Raw genomic sequence first — 19,593 nt, forward strand, 5'->3', positions numbered from 1 at the left:
CCATCCCCACAACAGCACAGACATACCACTTGCAAGCCCAGACTATCACCACAGGAAATTCTAAGGGTTTTAGGAGCTCTGTGCCAGAAACAGACAAAGACTAAATATGTCTCAACATAAATCACAACGTCACACTACCCTTCCCTCTCTCTCAAAACTTGTGGTTTGGATTACCATGCTGTCATTCAACAAACCTTCAGTTATTTTACATGAACCTTGACAAAAGCTAGGAAATGGGAAAGACTAGAGACTTTTTGGCCTGAAAATAGATTTCAAAAGGTGGACAACTATATTCATTGGTGTGGCGTCTTCCAAAAGGAAGTCTATGCCCTGTTTTAGTCATATGCTTTGCTGAAACCTAATCAAACTTGCCATTAAGGGAAATGCAATTCTAGGCACACAGGCTGGGTCATGGCAACATCAATAGGACAAAATTAAGCTCCATACATGACATAAGAAAGATTGCTGTCATAAATGGAAGAGCACAAAGGTAGGCTCCATTTCATTTGTACACATGTGGAACTGGGCAGCTATTATTCCAGGATTAAGGGTACAAGACAACAAGCCCAAATGAAAGATGCAGTACTCAAAACTCCTCTGAAGGGAACAATGGGATGATGACAGCTGTACACATGTGAAGAAGTCCAGGCATGGTTCCTTTGTTTCCTTCCAGCTGGGGAAGGATTGAACATAGGAAGGCTTTAATGCAGAAATTTAGTTTCTCTACCCAAATATAGTACAAAATTGTTAACTTTCCTAAAGAAGGCAAATTTCCCTCAATGTTTCCAACACAAGTTTTCAAAGAATGCAGGCATTTTTAATATCACTTATTTTCAATTGATATTTTCAGTATCAACTAATTTGAGTTGTCCAAAGGTGGGGAATAGGAAGGAGAGAACCACGACACAGGGAGTAAGAATCCATAGCTAACCCAATCCCACTTCACTTCAGAAAACATCAAAGTACACAGTGATTTGATTCTAACAACCAGTGACTTAAAATCCATCTTGGCTTCTACAATGGCAGTTTATTCAATCATGATTTATTGGGCACCTGCTGTGTGCTAAACACTATCCTGACTTTGCGGGCTACTCTGATCAAGACAGGTCAGAAATCTGTCCTTGGCTTCTATTCACAAATGCAACTTTTTAAAAATCAGCAGTCATTTCTTTAGAGTAGACACGGACGAGAGAGACCCCTAGCCTGGCCCTGTTCCTTGGGTGCCCTGGCGCTGGCTCCATTCCAGCTTCACCCCTGCACACTGGGCATGGAGCTAACAAGCCCATTTAGGCATCATTCCAGGTCCCTGCCCCCAAGAATGGCCTGCTCAAATGAGGAGACCTAGGCTCAGGGTGGCCGCAGGACAGCCACCTGCTGAGGTATCTGGACAAAAGTCTGAATGCATGGGTTGGAATTTGTGCATCCGTGGCTGTCTGTGGTAGGAGCAGCTCACCTCTCCCTGTACCACCTTGTTCCAGCAAAGACCCCACGAGCCCAAGAACTGTGAATTCCAGCCTGGCCTTCCACATTGTTACAGAGTTAGATGTGTCCAGGTAGGAGGATAGAACATGTTTTAACCGTTTGTTGATTTGATTGATAACTTTTAAATATTTAGACACCTGGTATGTGAGTCCTACAAACATGAGGGGAGAGTTAGACCTTCAAAGGTGTGGGAGTGAGGCTGAGAGGCGACATAACCATTCTTCTCACCCCTGGGTGTTCCCCATACCCCATCCAAGGGCTGCATAGATTGGATGTACTTCAAAGAGTCCTTGTTCTCCACACAGTCTACTCCCTACCTTGGTCACCATTTGCAGGGCATAGCCACAGCGCTCAACCATAGATTCCCAGTGTCCCGTGGAGAACTGGCTACAACCGTAGAGCATTTTCCTTGCTAGTTAAATGTGCTAGGTAAAATTCAGAGGCAACCCCCACACAGAACAAGGCATTCTCTCCCCACCCACTGCTAAGTGTTATAGTAAATATTGCTATGTTCTCTTTCTCCATGAGACGCAGCATTGTACTTAGAGTTGTTACCCCAGGAAGCGACAGTACAGTGGTGTTAGACCTCAGACTAAAATGAACATACTTTATCCCAGTGGTAGGAATTTTGCCTAGATAGGGATTTTGACCACTTACTAGTCATGTAACTTTGGACAAGTTAGCCCCCTCTGAATTTCCATTTTCTATCTGAAGATGGGAAACAGAAGACTGAATGGGGAGGAATAAAAAAAAAAAAAGAATCAGGAGACCAACTCCTGGTTCTCTGGAGGTAGATGCTCAACTGGTAGATGCTCGGTTGTTGAGAGACTTGCCTTAATTATCCCCCCATCTTTGTGTGTCTTCAAGCTTATTTCTATCCCCATCTGGCTGCACCTAATACAGTGGCCTTTCTCCTCCCCACTGCACGTCCCACACACACACACACATCTGTGCCCAGGGGCAGCTGGCAGTGTCAGAGGTTTCAGCCCACCTGTGAAAAAACATCCTGAACCTGTTTGCTCATCAGTCTTCAATATCTGGAAGAAAATCCACTTGAATAGAAAAGTGCTGGAGAGTTTGAGGGCCTGCTATACCTGGAACAACAAACACTAACACAGGTGAAATGGAACTTTGCTGAAAGCTCCACCCCAACAAGGAGAAGGTGTCAGGCATGAATGCACTGCATGGCCCAGGGGTACAGACCACAGGCTCTGGACTCAAGACTAGCAGGGGCTTGGCTTTGTCATTTGCTTGGTGTGTGCATTTGGGCAACTTAATGTCTTCGAACAATCATTTCTTCCTCTGTAAAATAGGTCAAAAGTAAAAAGAGATTTAAATGACCTCATTGAAGACCTTAGGGCAGTTTCTCATAGCTAGTGAACTTAAAACTGTTTTGTTTTTTTTTTGTAGTGGTAGGAATATTATTGATAATAATGATAAATTGCACTGTTCGTGTGGTAAGAGTTTGAACAATATGTCATCTAACTGCAGAGGCTTCATCTGCCTATGGAGGGTAAGAGGTAGAAGTGAAGTTAGAAGATGGCCCTTGATCTGGGCCTGGAAGGACACGGATGACTTTGCCAGGTAGCAGGGAAGAAAGTAAGGGCATTTCAGGTGGAGAAGGTCCGATGCTGTGAGGATGGAAGTGATGATGGCCCAGTATTCTCTGAGTGTGGTAGATGAGGCCAGAGGACAGAGAGGCAGATTTGGAAGGACCCAAGTGCTGGCAGTGCCATGCTAGGAGAGCAGAATAAATTAGCCTGTAATATGATGCTTGCTACTATTTTTTCAGATAGAGGCCAGCAATGATACAAACTGAAGGGAAGGCCAAAGTTTCTTATGCAGAACATAAGCACTGAGGCAGATTGTGGAAAGCACTTTGTCATGATCAATATTACTGTTGCATGTGACCCACAAGGGACTAATCCCTAAGAAAACAAGCTGTCTTTGGAGCTCAGTTAGGACTACAGAGAAGCCAAGAAATTCAACAGTTAAATCTTGACTCGGAGAAACTATTCATTTGTGAGACAATACATTTCTTAATTCTTCAAAAAAAAAAAAAAAGTAAAAGGCCTTGGCAGATTATCAAGAGATTCAGCATGTGTAAGCACAAATGTGTAAATATACAAGAACTTCTCAAAAAAAAAAACTGGAAGAATTTTCCCAAAAAGATATTTGGTTGGGGAGGGGAGGGTATTAGATTTTTCTTTTTGTATTTTGCAGCTGCAGCAGAATAACTTAAAAAAAAAAAAAAAAAGGCACTGTGGCCAGCCAACTTCCTTTCCAAACATTTGGTCCTGAGCAGCTCCTGCAAAGAATAGTCAAGTGTAATAGACGTGTAGGAATGTAGCGATCCATTTGCTTTATTTCTCCAAAATTATTGCTGATTGCAGGTTTGGGGGAGGGGATGTGTGGGAGAAATTGGCTGCTTTATTTTTGCTGGGTCTCCTTTGGCCTGGGAATGCATTTCCAGGACATTCTACCTTTCTCTGCTGAGCAGTTCATCCGGGTCTTTCCTCCTGCCCTGAAGGTTTGATGGTTGAAGGAAATAGTCAAAGCATATTTTTGCTCTTTCGTAACAACAGTAATGATATATCATAGGCAGCAGGCCAGGAGATCTTCACCTAGAAGGAAAACACAGATTAGCCAGAGGTGGTCCTGGAATCACCATTAGTTCTAATCAGCTTTTATGAGTGATTCAGAAATTAACCAGTCATGTGCTGATAAAGTACAAACAAAAGTAATAAAGTAAGATTTATATGTATTGACATAGAAGGATGTCCAGGATATATGTGAGAAAAAAGTGCTGAAAAATATGTATAGTGTGATGCTGATTTTATGATTCACAAGGGGAACAACAAAAGTGTGTGTTTGCCTAGGCAGGAAAAGCTGTCTGGGATGATATATGGTGTATTATATACCAGCCTCTTCACTGCGGTTATGCTTCCTGGGAATGGATAAGAAGAAGGAGGAAGGACAGAGGGGATCTGCTTTCACATGTTTCACATAAAAAGTATTTTTTGTGTTAAAAACAAAAGACAGAGGCTTTTCTGGTATCTCAGTAGTAAAGAATCTGCTTGCCAATGCGGGGGAACACAGGTCCAATCCCTGGCCTGGGAAGATACAGACCCACATTCCCTGGGACAGCTAAGCCCATGTACCACAAGCACTAAAGCCCTTGCGCCTAGAGCCCATCTTGCGCGAGAGAAGCCACCACAGTGAGAAGCCCGTGCACTGCAACGAAGAGCAGCCCCTGCTCGCCGCAAACAGAGAAGAGCCTGCGTGCAGCAGCAAGGACCCAGCACAGCACCGATACATGCATAAATGTGCCAAAAGGAGTTTTCAAATAAATAAAAGACAAATGCTACATAGTAAAAAACTGTTTGAAGAGATTTCATGATATTTTCGTTCACTTTTGGAGAATTCACTGTAAAGTATCTCTAAGTATCAAACATGCAACTCAGAGCATTAGTACTATCCTCCACAGATAGTCACTTCCCTTAGTTACTTAAAATGACTGTTAAGTAAACAAGGAGGAAGAGGTCTAAGGTATTTCAGATTGCGCTTCCCAGCTCCTTTCATGCTTTGCAGGGCTTATTTTTCTGAGCCGTGATCTCCACACAGATGTTTTTTAGTGGGTCAGCCTGCTCATAGGGTCAGGTGCTTCAGGTGATGTACTGGTCTTGCCGTCCTCGTTCAGTCCCTCAGTCGTGTCTGACTCTGTGACCCTGTGAACTGCAGCACTCCAGGCGTCCCTGTCCTTCACTCTCTCCAGGAGTTTGCTCAAACTCATGTCCATTGAGTCGTTGATGCCATCCAACAATCTCATCCTCTGCCACCCCATTCTCCTCCTGCCTTCAATCTTTCTCAGCATCAGGATCTTTTCCAATGAGTCAGCTCTTTGCATCAGGTGGCCGAAGTATTGGAGGGTCAGCTTCAGCATCAGCATATTCATCACCTTCCAATGAATATTCAGGGTTGATTTCCTTTAGGATTGATTGGTTTGATCTCCTTGCTGTCCAAGGAATTCTCAAGAGTCTTCTCCAGCACCATAGTTCGAAAGCATCGATTCTTCGGTGCTCTGCCTTCTTTATGGTCCAACTCTCACATTCATACATGACTACTGGAAAAACCATATCTTTGACTAGATGGACCTTTGTCAGCAAAATGATGTCTCTGCTTTTTAATATGCTGTCTAGGTTTTTCATAGTTTTTCTTCCAAGGAGCAAGTGTCTTTTAATTTCATGACTACAGCCACCATCCACAGTGATTTTGGAGCCCAAGAAAATAAAGTCTTTCACTGATTCCATTTTCCTCCCATCTATTTCCCATGAAGTGATGGGACCAATGCCTTAATTTTAGTTTTTTGAAGGTTGAGTTTTAAGCCAGATTTTTCACTCTCCTTCCTCTTTCACCTTTATCAACTGGCTCTTTAGTTCCTCTTTACTTTCTGCCATAAGTGTGATATAATCTGCACATCTGAGGTTATTGATATTTCTCCTGGCAATCTTGATTCTATCTTGTGCCTCATCCACTCTGGCATTTCAGATGATGTACTCTGAACAGAAATTAAATAAGCAAGGTAATAAGATACACCCTTGACATACTCCTTTTTCAATTTGGAACCAGTCTGTTGTTCGGTGTCTGGTTCTGTTACTTCTTGACCTGCATACGGATTTCCCAGGAGGCAGGTAATGTGACCTGGTATTCCCATTCTTGAAGAATTTTCCACAGTTTGTTGTGATCCACACAGTCAAAGGCTTTTGTGTAGTAACTAGTAACTTGCATCAAGTGATTATTGCTCTTCCTAGGGTACTAACCTGGAGAAGACAATGGCACCCCACTCCAGTACTCTTGCCTGGAAAATCCCATGGATGGAGGAGCCTGGTGGGCTGCAGTTCATGGGGTCACTATGAGTTGACTGATTGACCGACTGAGCGACTTCACTTTCACTTTTCACTTTCATGCATTAGAGAAGGAAATGGCAGCCCACTGCAGTGTTCTTGCCTGGAGAATCCCAGGGACAGGGGAGCCTGGTGGGCTGCCATCTATGGGATCGCACAGAGTCGGACATGACTGAAGCGACTTAGCAGCAGCAGCAGCAGCAGGGTACTAATGAGCTCATCATCACAGATGGCTCTGGGCTGAAGAGTTTGCAGTCTATCTCCATAAATCTAGAATGTAATGCCTTCCATGAAGCAGCTCACAAGTCTGATATGATTCCAATCCACAACATCACCCAGGTGCTCAAAGTGATGAATGGGGGGCATTTTTGTTCTTAGTTTGTGTCCTGCTCTTGCTGGGTGAAACAAACAAATCAATTGGAAAGACACAGGAAAATGAGCTGTCTAGGGACTGCATCATAAGGACCATGTCTTCAGGAATAAATTGGCTTAGTCATTTATCATCCTTGTGTTGTTGTTCCTTGTGGGGTAAAGATTCTGAGAGGCCGTGATTAGGGCTCCATATCCAATCCCAAAGAAAGGCAATGCCAAAGAATGCTCAAACTACCGCACAATTGCAGTCATCTCACATGCTAGTAAAGTAATGCTCAAAATTCTCCAAGCCAGGCTTCAGCAATATGTGAACCGTGAACTTCCTGATGTTCAAGCTGGTTTTAGGAAAGGCAGAGGAACCAGAGATCAAATTGCCAACATCCGCTGGATCATGGAAAAAGCAAGAGAGTTCCAGAAAAACATCTATTTCTGCTTTATTGACTATGCCAAAGCCTTTGACTGTGTGGATCACAATAAACTGTGGAAAATTCTGAAAGAGATGGGAATACCAGACCACCTGACCTGCCTCTTGAGAAATCTGTATGCAGGTCAAGAAGCAACAGTTAGAACTGGACATGGAACAACAGACTGGTTCCAAATAGGAAAAGGAGTACGTCAAGGCTGTATATTGTCACCCTGCTTATTTAACTTATATGCAGAGTACATCATGAGAAACGCTGGGCTGGAAGAAACACAAGCTGGAATCAAGATTGCCAGGAGAAATATCAATAACCTCAGATATGCAGATGACACCACCCTTAGGGCAGAAAGTGAAGAGGAACTAAAGAGCCTCTTGATGAAAGTGAAAGTGGAGAGTGAAAAAGTTGGCTTAAAGCTCAACATTCAGAAAACGAAGATCATGGCATCTGGTCCCATCACTTCATGGGAAATAGATGGGGAAACAGTGGAAACAGTGTCAGACTTTATTTTGGGGGGCTCCAAAATCACTGCAGATGGTGACTACAGCCATGAAATTAAAAGACGCTTACTCCTTGGAAAGAAAGTTATGACCAACCTAGATAGCATATTCAAAAGCAGAGACATTACTTTGCCAACAAAGGTTCGTCTAGTCAAGGCTATGGTTTTTCCTGTGGTCATGTATGAATGTGAGAGTTGGACTGTGAAGAAGACTGAGCGCTGAAGAATTGATGGTTTTGAACTGTGGTGTTGGAGAAGACTCTTGAGAGTCCCTTGGACTGCAAGGAGATCCAACCAGTCCATTCTGAAGGAGATCAGCCCTGGGATTTCTTTGGAAGGAATGATGCTAAAGCTGAAATTCCAGTACTTTGGCCACCTCATGGCAAGAGTTGACTTATTGGAAAAGACTCTGATGCTGGGAGGGATTGGTGGCAGGAGGAGAAGGGGATGACAGAGGATGAGACGGCTGGATGGCATCACTGACTCGATGGACGTGAGTCTGGGTGAACTCCGGGAGTTGTTGATGGACAGGGAGGCCTGGCGTGCTACGATTCATGGGGTCACAAAGAGTCGGATACGACTGAGAGACTGAACTGAACTGATTTACCCTCAGCTAAGGGGAGCGTCACTGCTCAAGGAAAATCAAGGTGCTCTCCCCAGGTGGAAAAGAGAAAGGACGTTGGACAGACAAAGAGTCACACATGTCGACTATAGCGACACATGAGGTCGGTTAAACATGCATTCCCCTGTACAGGGAAGAAGGCATTCTTGAAAGACCCATCACCCTTCCAGATGTCAATTGTCTTCTTGCCACATGGATCATCAGTTTTTTCAGATAGGGCACCCTTCAGAATTTGGTGCAATGGTTAGGGGATCCTCAGGACTAATGACACTCTTTCCCTTTAATCAGTGGATATCTGGATATTTTACACCAGTGTCTCTCCACAGTGCACCACTAGCATGTAGGATGGTATACATCCTTGTTTTGGGGGTTGCCCTATGAATTGAGGGGGGTTAGCAGAATCCCCAGCCTCTAACCTCTAGATTCCAGTAACACATCCCTCAATACCAGTCTTGACAATCAAATACCTCCAGGCATTGTCAAATGTCCCCTAGGACAAAACTGACTTTTGTTGAGAATCCTGACTTTACCAAGATAAATGCACTGTCACACATTCCCGACCCTGAGGGCTCCCAAGCCCTGCAAGCTGCTGCAGTGTGCCCTGATGGTGCTCCTGCTGGCTTCTCATGTCTAGGCACCGGCATATGCCTCTTCAAGCCTAGAGTATCTGTCTGCTGAACCACTAACCAATCCTACTATAAAAAGAAGCCCACCTCTGTAGAAAGGGCTGGTGACCCAGCAGCAGTCTGTAGCCCTACCATTGTACAACAAAGAAACTGGAACCACCTGAATGGTCCTTGAAAACAAAAGAAAGGAAATGACCTAGTACAATCAATGGCTTCAGAGAAACAAAGCTGTTGAGACAGTTGCGATGTCTTTAGAGTCAGGATATGTTTTAAGAACCATATTACAACTTTGCATCAAGCATATTGCCCTTGTGTGAAGTTGTGGATGAAATATTTAAATCCTTCTCTTCCTCGAAACCAAGGCAAATTTTCCATCTGCCAAAATAATAAACCCCTTATTTTGAGAAGTCTCTGGTCCTTGGACCTCAGTAAATATTTTGAGTTAATGGGGCAAAACCAAGCAAAGCACTTGGCGGTACACCACTCTTTGTTCATGCCCACCCATTGTCAGGGAATATTCCCAACAAGGTGTGAAGTAGAAAGCCCTGCCCACCTCTTTCCTTGCATGTGTCTTTTGGACACATAAATAAATACAGATGTGGCTCTGCCCTGTCTGGTACTGGGAGTTAGATCAGGGCCAAATTCCATTTAACTAGCTTACACATAGCTCGCCAGAATGTAACTCTGCCCCCTGTGAGCTGCTGAGGATCCCTCTTCACAGGTTCACCTCCAGAGGTCTGATAAGACTAGCTGAAGGTAGAGCTTAATCCTCTCATTCCAGAAAGGATGTTTTCCGTTAGATTTTTTATTTTACCCTCACTACATCATTTCCATATGGTCTGAAATAGACAAAAGGAATTTATTTAGGGTGGAAGACTTTTAAATCCTCCTTACGTAAAGTATGGTTTTCTAACATCTCAGGGACTGGGACCTTCTTAGCACTGCTTCCAGGGTGGGCAGCTCTGAGAGTCACCAGGACTCCGGGCATAGTTTCTAAATTGATTGACAGCCTTAAGCTTCCAAAGTAAATTTATGAAACCCAAGTAATTTTTTCGTAGACATGTGAAACTTCAGAATTCCAAAGGGAGAAGTAAGCCTTATTTTTAAAATAAACTTTTAAGTTTGAAAACAAAACCAGACAAGTAGTGCAGAAAGACAGCTCTAGATTGAATCTCGAAGTATGTCTTTGTCTGGAGCCCCTCTCCTGACTCCCAGCCACAGCCTCTATTCCAGTCCTCATCTATACTGTCAGGATGACTTCAGGGCCAGTGCCTTCCCACTTAACAATGTCACCTTCTCTGATGCACATTACAAGGTGCTGCCATCATCCTTTCCATAAAGCCACTCCAGATTACGTCACTCTTCCACTTGAAACGTCCATCCCTATTGCTGCATACAAAATAAAGCCCGAACTTCTGGCTATAGCATTCAAAGCTTTCTAGAATCTGGTCCAGTTTCTTTCTCTAAGTTTTTCTGTCTTCTGTCTTCTGTCTTATGTGCAAGACAAACAAGATTCTTCAACTTCCCCTAAACCAGAAACCTACTCTTCTACTTCCATGCCTCCATTAGGGCCAGCTTCCTGGGTTTGTGACATGTGCAGTCACATGCTCAGAAGGACCATGAGCTTGGTTTAATGATCTACTGTTGCCATGTTCAAGTTCTTAAATATTTTCTTTTGTGTTGTACATATTGGATGAAGTCCAGTGAGTGGATGGAGCATGCAAACAAGCAGAGAAGATACCTTACATGCACGTCTGCACCCATTGACTTCCTGTTTGCATTAGTGTGGTGCCCTGCCCTCCCAGTATGGAAATCTGACCCCACAATGAGTGTGGAGTGGGGGGTCCATGGTAAACATGTTACCCAGCTGCTGCTGCTTCAGTCGTGTCTGACTCTCTGTGACCCCATGAACTATAGCCGGCCAGGCTCCTCTGTCCTTGGGATTCTCCAGGCAAGAATACTGGAGTGGGTTGCCATGCCCTCCCTCCAGGGGATCTTCCCAACCCAGGGATCGAAGCCAGGTCTCCTGCATAGCTAGCAGATTCTTTACCACTGAGCCAACAGGGAAGCCCTAAATGTGTAACCGTATGACTGATTAATTATTGTGCTGATAGCCCCAATAACCAGAACTTGCTTCAAACAAAAAAGATAGTAGTGTTCTTTGAAAAAAAATGATTGAGGAACACTTATATTCTTGTTCATGCTTCTTCCCTGGATTAGCCAACTGCTTATGCTGAAAATGATGACACTGAAAGTAAAGATAGAGTAGTCCATGATTCCTTTTCCTTCCAAGCTTTCCTTACTCATCAGAAAGCTGAAGTCGAGGAGAAACACCCTTCCAGTGACTTTTTGATAAGGTTTCACCAATAATCTAATGGGAAGGAGCCAAGATGATATCACAATTGTACTGTAGTCAGGGCTGTGTATGACAGTCAATATGTTTCAGTGACTAAGGAGTCAGTGGTACATAATTCAAGTCACAGTATGACTTTATACATTCTCATTTTATCTTAACTTACTGCTGCTGCTACTGCTAAGTCACTGCAGTCATGTCCGACTCTGTGCCACCCCATAGACGGCAGCCCACCAGGCTCCCCTGTCCCTGGGATTCTCCAGGCAACTTACTAAGTCCAGACAAAAGATCCAATAACAGTGTTTTTGGTTCTTCTGGTGTACTACGTTCTGGGTAACCTTAGTTTCCATTGTGACCTTAACTGTAGACCTGTTGATGAACAGGTCATCTTGCCTTATTTCCTCCAGTGTGTATCACGGTGGTAAAGAATCCGCCTGCCAGTGCAGGAGATGCAGGTTCCATACCTGGGTTGGGAAGATCCCCTGGAGAAGGAACTGACTAACCCACTCCAGTATTCTTGCCTGGAGAAGTCCATGGACAGAGGACCCTGCCAGGGTACAGTCCCCGGGGTCGCAAAAGAGTCAGACACGACTTAGTGACTGAACAACAACAACAACAACAACAAAATGAACTACAGGAAACTCTTGCATGCAGCTCACTCCTAATCAAGTCCAGGCACCAAGCTGAGACTGGGCAACAAAGGCAAGTTTAGGTACAGTCCCTGCCATGAGGTGGGGGGAGAAGGAAAAGGAAGGAGGAGGACTGGCACACCTAGGGGCAAGGGTACCCCCTACTTGATGCCCAGTAGGATTTACAACTACAGATCAGATCAGTTGCTCAGTCGTGTCCGACTCTTTGCGACCCCATGAATCGTAGCACGCCAGGCCTCCCTGTCCATCACCAACTCCCGGAGTTCACTCAGACTCACGTCCATCGAGTCAGTGATGCCATCCAGCCGTCTCATCCTCTGTCGTCCCCTTCTCTTCTTGCCCCCAATCCCTCCCAGCATCGGAGTCTTTTCCAATGAGTCAACTCTTTGCATGAGGTGGCCAAAGTACTGGAGTTTCAGCTTTAGCATCATTCCTTCCAAAGAAATCCCAGGGCTGATCTCCTTCAGAATGGACTGGTTGGATCTCCTTGCAGTCCAAGGGAGACTCTCAAGAGTCTTCTCCAACACCACAGTTCAAAACCATCAATTCTTCAGCGCTCAGCCTTCTTCACAGTCCAACTCTCACACCCATACATGACCACAGGAAAAACCATAGCCTTGACTAGACGAACCTTTGTTGGCAAAGTAATGTCTCTGCTTTTGAATATGCTATCTAGGTTGGTCATAACTTTCCTTCAAGGAGTAAGCGTCTTTTAATTTCATGCCTGCAGTCACCATCTGCAGTGATTTTGGAGCCCAGAAAAATAAAGTCTGACACTATTTCCACTATTTCCCCATCTATTTCCCATGAAGTGATGGGACCAGATGCCATGATCTTCGTTTTCTGAATGTTGAGCTTTAAGCCAACTTTTTCACTCTCCTCTTTCACTTTCATCAAGAGGCTCTTTAGTTCCTCTTCACTTTCTGCCCTAAGGGTGGTGTCATCTGCATATCTGAGGTTATTGATATTTCTCCCGGCAATCTTGATTCCAGCTTGTGTTTCTTCCAGCCCAGCGTTTCTCATGATGTACTCTGCATAGAAGTTAAATAGGCAGGGTGACAATATACAGCCTTGACGAACTCCTTTTCCTATTTGGAACCAGTCTGTTGTTTCATGTCCAGTTCTAACTGTTACTTCCTAACCTGCATATAAATTTCTCAAGAGGCAGGTCAGGTGGTCTGGTATTCCCATCTCTTTCAGAATTTTCCACAGTTCATTGTGATCCACACAGTCAAAGGCTTTGGCATAGTCAATAAAGCAGAAATAGATGCTTTTCTGGAACTCTCTTGCTTTTTCCATGATCCAGCGGATGTTGGCAATTTGATCTCTGGTTCCTCTGCCTTTTGTAAAACCAGCGTGAACATCAGGAAGTTCACGGTTCACATATTGCTGAAGCCTGGCTTGGAGAATTTTGAGCATTACTTTACTAGCGTGTGAGATGAGTGCAATTGTGCGGTAGTTTGAGCATTCTTTGGCATTGCCTTTCTTTGGGATTGGAATGAAAACTGACCTTTTCCAGTCCTGTGGCCACTGCTGAGTTTTCCAAATTTGCTGGCATATTGAGTGCAGCACTTTCACAGCATCATCATTCAGGATTTGGAATAGCTCAACTGGAATTCCATCACCTCCACTAGCTTTGTTCGTAGTGATGCTTTCTAAGACCCACTTGACTTCACATTCCAGGATGTCTGGCTCTAGGTGAGTGATCACACCATCATGATTATCTGGGTCGTGAAGATGTTTTTTGTACAGTTCTTCTGTGTATTCTTGCCATCTCTTCTTAATATCTTCTGCTTCTGTTAGGTCCATACCATTTCTGTCCTTTATCAAGCCCATCTTTGCATGAAATATTCCTTTGGTATCTCTGATTTTCTTGAAGAGATCCCTAGTCTTTCCCATTCTGTTGTTTTCCTCTATTTCTTTGCATTGATCGCTGAAGAAGGCTTTCTTATCTCTTCTTGCTATTCTTTGGAACTCTGCATTCAGATGTTTATATCTTTCCTTTTCTCCTTTGCTTTTCACTTCTCTTCTTTTCACAGCTATTTGTAAGGCCTCCCCAAACAGCCATTTTGCTTTTTTGCATTTCTTTTCCATGGGGATGGTCTTTATAACTACAGTGACCCTCAGACATGGAGCACTCATATCCGTTTGTCACTGTCTTATCGAAACACGCATGTGCTAGGACTCAAGCACAGACAAGGCAAGGGAGAGAGATGAGTGAGTGCACTGCCCCTCATCTTTGCAGCCTAGCCCAGAGCTCAGAGAAAACCTATTAAAAACCTTCTGGGAGAGCAACTACTGAACTAGATATAATAGCAGATTCACCATATGCAATTAGCCAAATTCAAATATCCTTGTAGATTTGAGAACAGGGGGTGGAGATTGCAAAAATTTCACTGTTGGAAACTATAAGATTTTCATCTACTTCAAACTGCATTCTTTATATATGCCCTGTGATTTGATTAAATCTATTTGGTAAGTGTGGACTTATATGGAACAGGAATTTTCTAAAGACTGTTTTATCCGATAGGTGTTTGCCTGAAGGTGGAGTGTGAAAGGAGATAAACCTGATGGTTTTTAGTTTGGTTTGAATTGGGTGACCTGTGTTTAAGAGATTTATCTTTTTTTTCCCCTTTTTTTCTTCCCCTTTGGAAACTTTTAAGATCACTTTCTAACTTTTAATCTGAATCTAACTTCTGTCCCTAAGACTTTCTTTGTTGAGTTTATTTGAGCAAAGAGTTTAGCATTTAAGGTATACCTACAGTCAATTCTTTTTAAATGGGCAATAATCCCATTACAACTTTCTAAGCTTGGGCTTTTATTTCTTTAGCAACTTTTTAAACCATAGCATTGCTGCTGCTGCTAGGTCATTTCAGTCATGTCCGATTCTGTGTGACCCCAGAGACGGCAGCCCACCAGGCTCCCCCGTCCCTGGGATTCTTCAGGCAAGAACACTGGAGTGGGTTGCCATTTCCTTCTCCAATGCATGAAAGTGAAAAGTGAAAGTGAAGTCGCTCAGTCATGTCCAACTCTTAGCGACCCCATGGACTGCAGCCTACCAGGCTCCTCCTTCCATGGGATTTTCCAGGCAGGAGTATTAGAGTGGGGTGCCATTGCCTTCTTGGAAACCATAGCATTACATAGATAATATTCTTCAATTCTACTTTGCTTTTATACATATCAGACATTGGAGAAGATTTCCAAATCTAAGGGAGGCAAGTTAGCATGGTTAAGGGCATGAGGTATGAGAACAGCTGAATTCAGACTTGAAACTTTATCACTACTCTCTGAATGTCCTTACTTCCTTGTGCCTCACTTTCCACTTTGGTAAAATGTATATATTAATAACTACTTCAGGAAGTTCTATAAATTAAATCAGAAGATACAAGTAAACTATATAGGGAAATAAGTTATATAAAGCACAATAGCCTATAACATGCTATTCATTATTTGATTAGTATTATCATCTATGTCTCCATGTGAATGTATGCTCAGTCATGTCCAACTCTTTGTGACCTTATGGACTATAGCCTGCCAGGCTCCTCAGTCCATGGGCTTCTCCAGGCAAGACTACTGGAGTGGGTAGCCATTCCTTTCTCCAGGAGATCTTACCAATCCTGGGATTGAACCCTGTCTCCTGCATTGACAGGCAGATTCTTTACCAGTGAGCTGAACTCTTTCCATATTCCTTATAGCTCTGAAAGTCTGAGCCTAGGGTATTTGCTCATCACCTTGTGCAATCACTTCCAAAATATAAGTAATCCTCATGTAGTACCCACTTCCTATGGTGGGGTGGAGATAGAAGGAGCAGACTGGGAAGAAATGAACATCCTCAAATCTAAAATGTTTGTCAGGTCCACGGACTGGAAGTAGTCCCATATTTCTTGAGACTATAAGATACACAGCCCAAAAAGTAAAAGAATTCACATTAGTGCAAGGAAAGGAGTTCTCAAAGTAAGGTGAAGCTAGAACATTATCAAATAGATTCTCTGGAGGCATCTGTTGAATACTGCCTAACAGGATATGGCTTAGTCACTTTTCCACAATTACTTATCAATTCACAATAGAAATATTACATAACTGCCACTGGGGCAACTCACACTAAAAAACTGAGTGTGTGTGTGTGTACTGTAGCTTCAGGTGTATCGACTCTGTGAGACCCAATGGACTGTAGCCTGCCAGCTTCCTCTGTTCGTGGGATTCTCCAGGCAGGAATACTGGAGTGGGTTGCCATGCCCTCCTCCAGGGCAAGTAAACTGACTTGCCTGGTGTTTTTACTTTCCAGGGGTTCCTCACTACTTAGGCCATGAACCTCTTTGGAAGTATGGTGAAGCCCATGAACTCCTTCTCAGAATAATGTTCTTAAATATATAAATTAAAATGTGTAGCATGATAAACGGAGAAGGCAATGGCACCCCACTCCAGTACTCTTGCCTGGAAAATCCATGGACAAAGGAGCCTGGTAGGCTGCAGTCCATGGAGTCGCTAAGAGTCAGGAACGACTGAGCGACTTCACTTTCACTTTTCACTTTCATGCATTGGACAAGGAAATGGCAACCCACTCCAGTGTTCTTGCCTGAAGAACCCCAGGGATGGGGAAGCCTGGTGGGCTGCCGTCTCTGGGGTCGCACAGAGTCGGACATGACTGAAGCGACTTAGCAGCAGCAGCAGCATGATAAAAAAATCAACTATACTGGAATAGTTACTAAAATATTCACTCTGAAAAGACAAATTTCTGAGAGTATCATATGGGTAGCCTTCATGGTTTACAAAAAAAAAAAACAAAAAACCTAGCAGCAGACCTAGAAACTGTAATCCTCAAAAATTAATGGGCATAAATGATACTTAGAAATATTTGTAACAACCAGAACATGGCATGAAAGTAGCTATGATTTCAGTTAGTGATAAACTCACAGGTACTGTTCCTCCTACTGTGGTTGTTTACGCATATTTATGGAAGGAAATGGTAAGTTTCATGAGAAAGTTAAGGAAAATAAGGATTTTGTTTTCTCATGTGAGGCCACAGATCCCAGATTAAGAAGATTTGATTTGGACAAATGGAATCAAAGAGAAATAGGCATTTTCCTCAATATATGGTTTCCCCTTATGATGTTCTACATACTCCCTGGAGACAGTGCTTCTCAGTAATATCTTTCATGATTTCCCCCAGTTTCCTTTGGGTTTCAAGCAGGAAGCTCACCTCGACAACATCTTTCTGAAACAGGGAGGCTCCCCAGCAATGGCCACAATTCCTCTGAAGCCAGTATCTAATCTGTTTCTTCTGCTTTTTCTGATGTGGACAAATGATGTAGATCTGGTCCTACAGATCTCCCTGAACCCCTGTTCTCTACTGTTGACCCTGGTATTTAGCATTTGAGAGAATTGTGAGGAAAAAGATGCTTATCTGTCTCGTTCGTGTGGGAATCTCAGTGGCCACATGTCCTGGGGACTGCTTTGTGGAGGGGAGATGTTAGACCCGTCTGCTGCCAACCCAGCAAGCTCAGGGACTGGAACTCGCCGTTTGATGCTCCAGACCCCTTCCCATGTCAATGGATTGTGGTGCTGGCTTTGGTGTTTGCCTAAATATCTTTAAAGAGACTACTTCGGAGGGAGACTAAGCATGGCCATGGGGCTTGATGGGGGTATCTGAAGACTTTCCCCTTTGCTGGATGACCTTCTCTAAGTGCCATATTGCTTGCCCCATCATCTTAGGACCCACCTTCTCCTAATCCTCACCAGGTATTTGGGGTCCCAGGGTGTGTGGCAGCAGCTACTGAGTCCTGACCAGAGGTTGCACATATGCCCAGAACTTTCCCTTACTCACCCAAAACCTACTCCACTGCCTACTGTCTAGTTTTTTCTGGGATCTGCTTTCAACTTCCCAGGGTGAGCTACTTGCATAGTACAAGCTGAGGTGTTGGCTGATGGCAGATGGCTGATCACTGGAACAGGAGTGTCTTGTTCACGCTGTAGGTAAAGAAATGCTCCATTTTGGTTGCTTTATTTAAAGAAGTCACACTAGTGGTGACATTTAAGGGTCACCTTAACTGGTGAGACTGTGGATAAGGGAACAAAGGAAAAAATATGTCTGGCCTAAATCTAAACAAAACCAAAGAATTTGTAGTCCCAATCAGAACAATTTTGAGAGTGAAAGGTGGCTCTGTTAACTATTGCAGAACAATAGGCATAAACTGTGGTGTTGGATGATCCCATTAGAAGGTGGTGAATATGCAAATTGTGTCTTGGGATATTTTTCTGGGAAAAATCGTTTGTAGTTATCATCATGCTTAACAAGGTTTGTGACTCATAAAGGTTAGCAACCAGTAGCATGTACACATTCAGAGGCAGGTGGCATCATGGAGTCAAGTGAGATGAAATTTTCATTCCAGAATTTGACTGTAATCTCAAACAAGTTATTTGCCTCTTAAGGCTACTGTTTCACTCATTTAAGAAAAGAAGGATAATTCCTTTTTGACAGGTGTATACGTAAGAAGGCCCCTGTCACCAACTGATTAAGTGTATAGATGCTGCTGCTGCTGCTAAGTTGCTTCAGTCTTGTCCGACTCTGTGCGACCCCATAGACGGCAGCCCACCAGGCTCCGCCATACCTAGGATTCTCCAGGCAAGAACACTGGAGCGGGTTGCCGTTTCCTTTTCCAATGCGTGAAAGTGAAGTCGCTCAGTCGTGTCCGACTCCTCGAGACCCCATGGACTGCAGCCTATCAGGCTCCTCCGTCCATGGGATTTTCCAACAAGAGTACTGGAGTGGGGTGCCATCGCCTTCTCCGAGTGTATACATAAAAAGCGTATAGATAATTATGCATAAATATCATTTCCCACTTTATCCCCATGATACTTCTTCCCTTTAATTTTTGTGCATTGTTAATGACCATGTTATATCAAGATTAAATTACAAAAAAATTACCCATAATGTCACCTCCCTAACACATTCTTGCCCTCCTTCTTAGTTTCTATTTTTTAGTGACCTGGCCTGCCTAAGGTTTGCCATCTGCATATATTTCCCACTCTTTTATTTTCATAAGAGTTTATCAGATTGTACCATGATGTATCTTGCTCTTAACTATACATTCCAATTTAATATTTTAGGTAAAATTGCAGTAGAGAGACTTATCTTTTCTCTATTGAATAATTTCCTTAGAAGCATTCCAAAATGAAATTCAATTTTTCAAAGAATATGAACATTATTACCAGTCTTGTGTAGAACCAAACTTTTATATAGCTGTTGGATTAATTTATACTAACCTGATCCTTTGAGACTATAACTACACTGTAATCTGTTCCACACTGAAAATAATTTTTTTAATTTAAATTTAGTCGTGAATTGGTGCCTTGACTTGGTTTAATTTGAATTTTTTTATTACCTGCCAAGTTGAACATGAATAACTTTTAATCTGTACGACATTAACTTTCTTTTATGCAAATTATTTTGTCTTTCTCATCAATCCATTGACTCTGATTTTTGGTGTATTTGTTTGGCTGTACTGAGTTTTCTTTGCTGTGCGCCATCTTCTCACTGTGGTGATTCTCTTGTTTCAGAGCGTGGTCTCCAGGACGAGCGAGCTTTAGAAGCTGTGGCGCTTGGTCTTAGTTGCCCCAGGACACGTGGGATCTTCCTGGCCAGGGACTGAACCCATGCCCCCTGCAT

The sequence above is a fragment of the Bos indicus x Bos taurus genome, chromosome 10 (assembly GCF_003369695.1).
Source record: "Bos indicus x Bos taurus breed Angus x Brahman F1 hybrid chromosome 10, Bos_hybrid_MaternalHap_v2.0, whole genome shotgun sequence".
In the NCBI taxonomy this organism is placed as follows: Eukaryota; Metazoa; Chordata; class Mammalia; order Artiodactyla; family Bovidae; genus Bos; species Bos indicus x Bos taurus.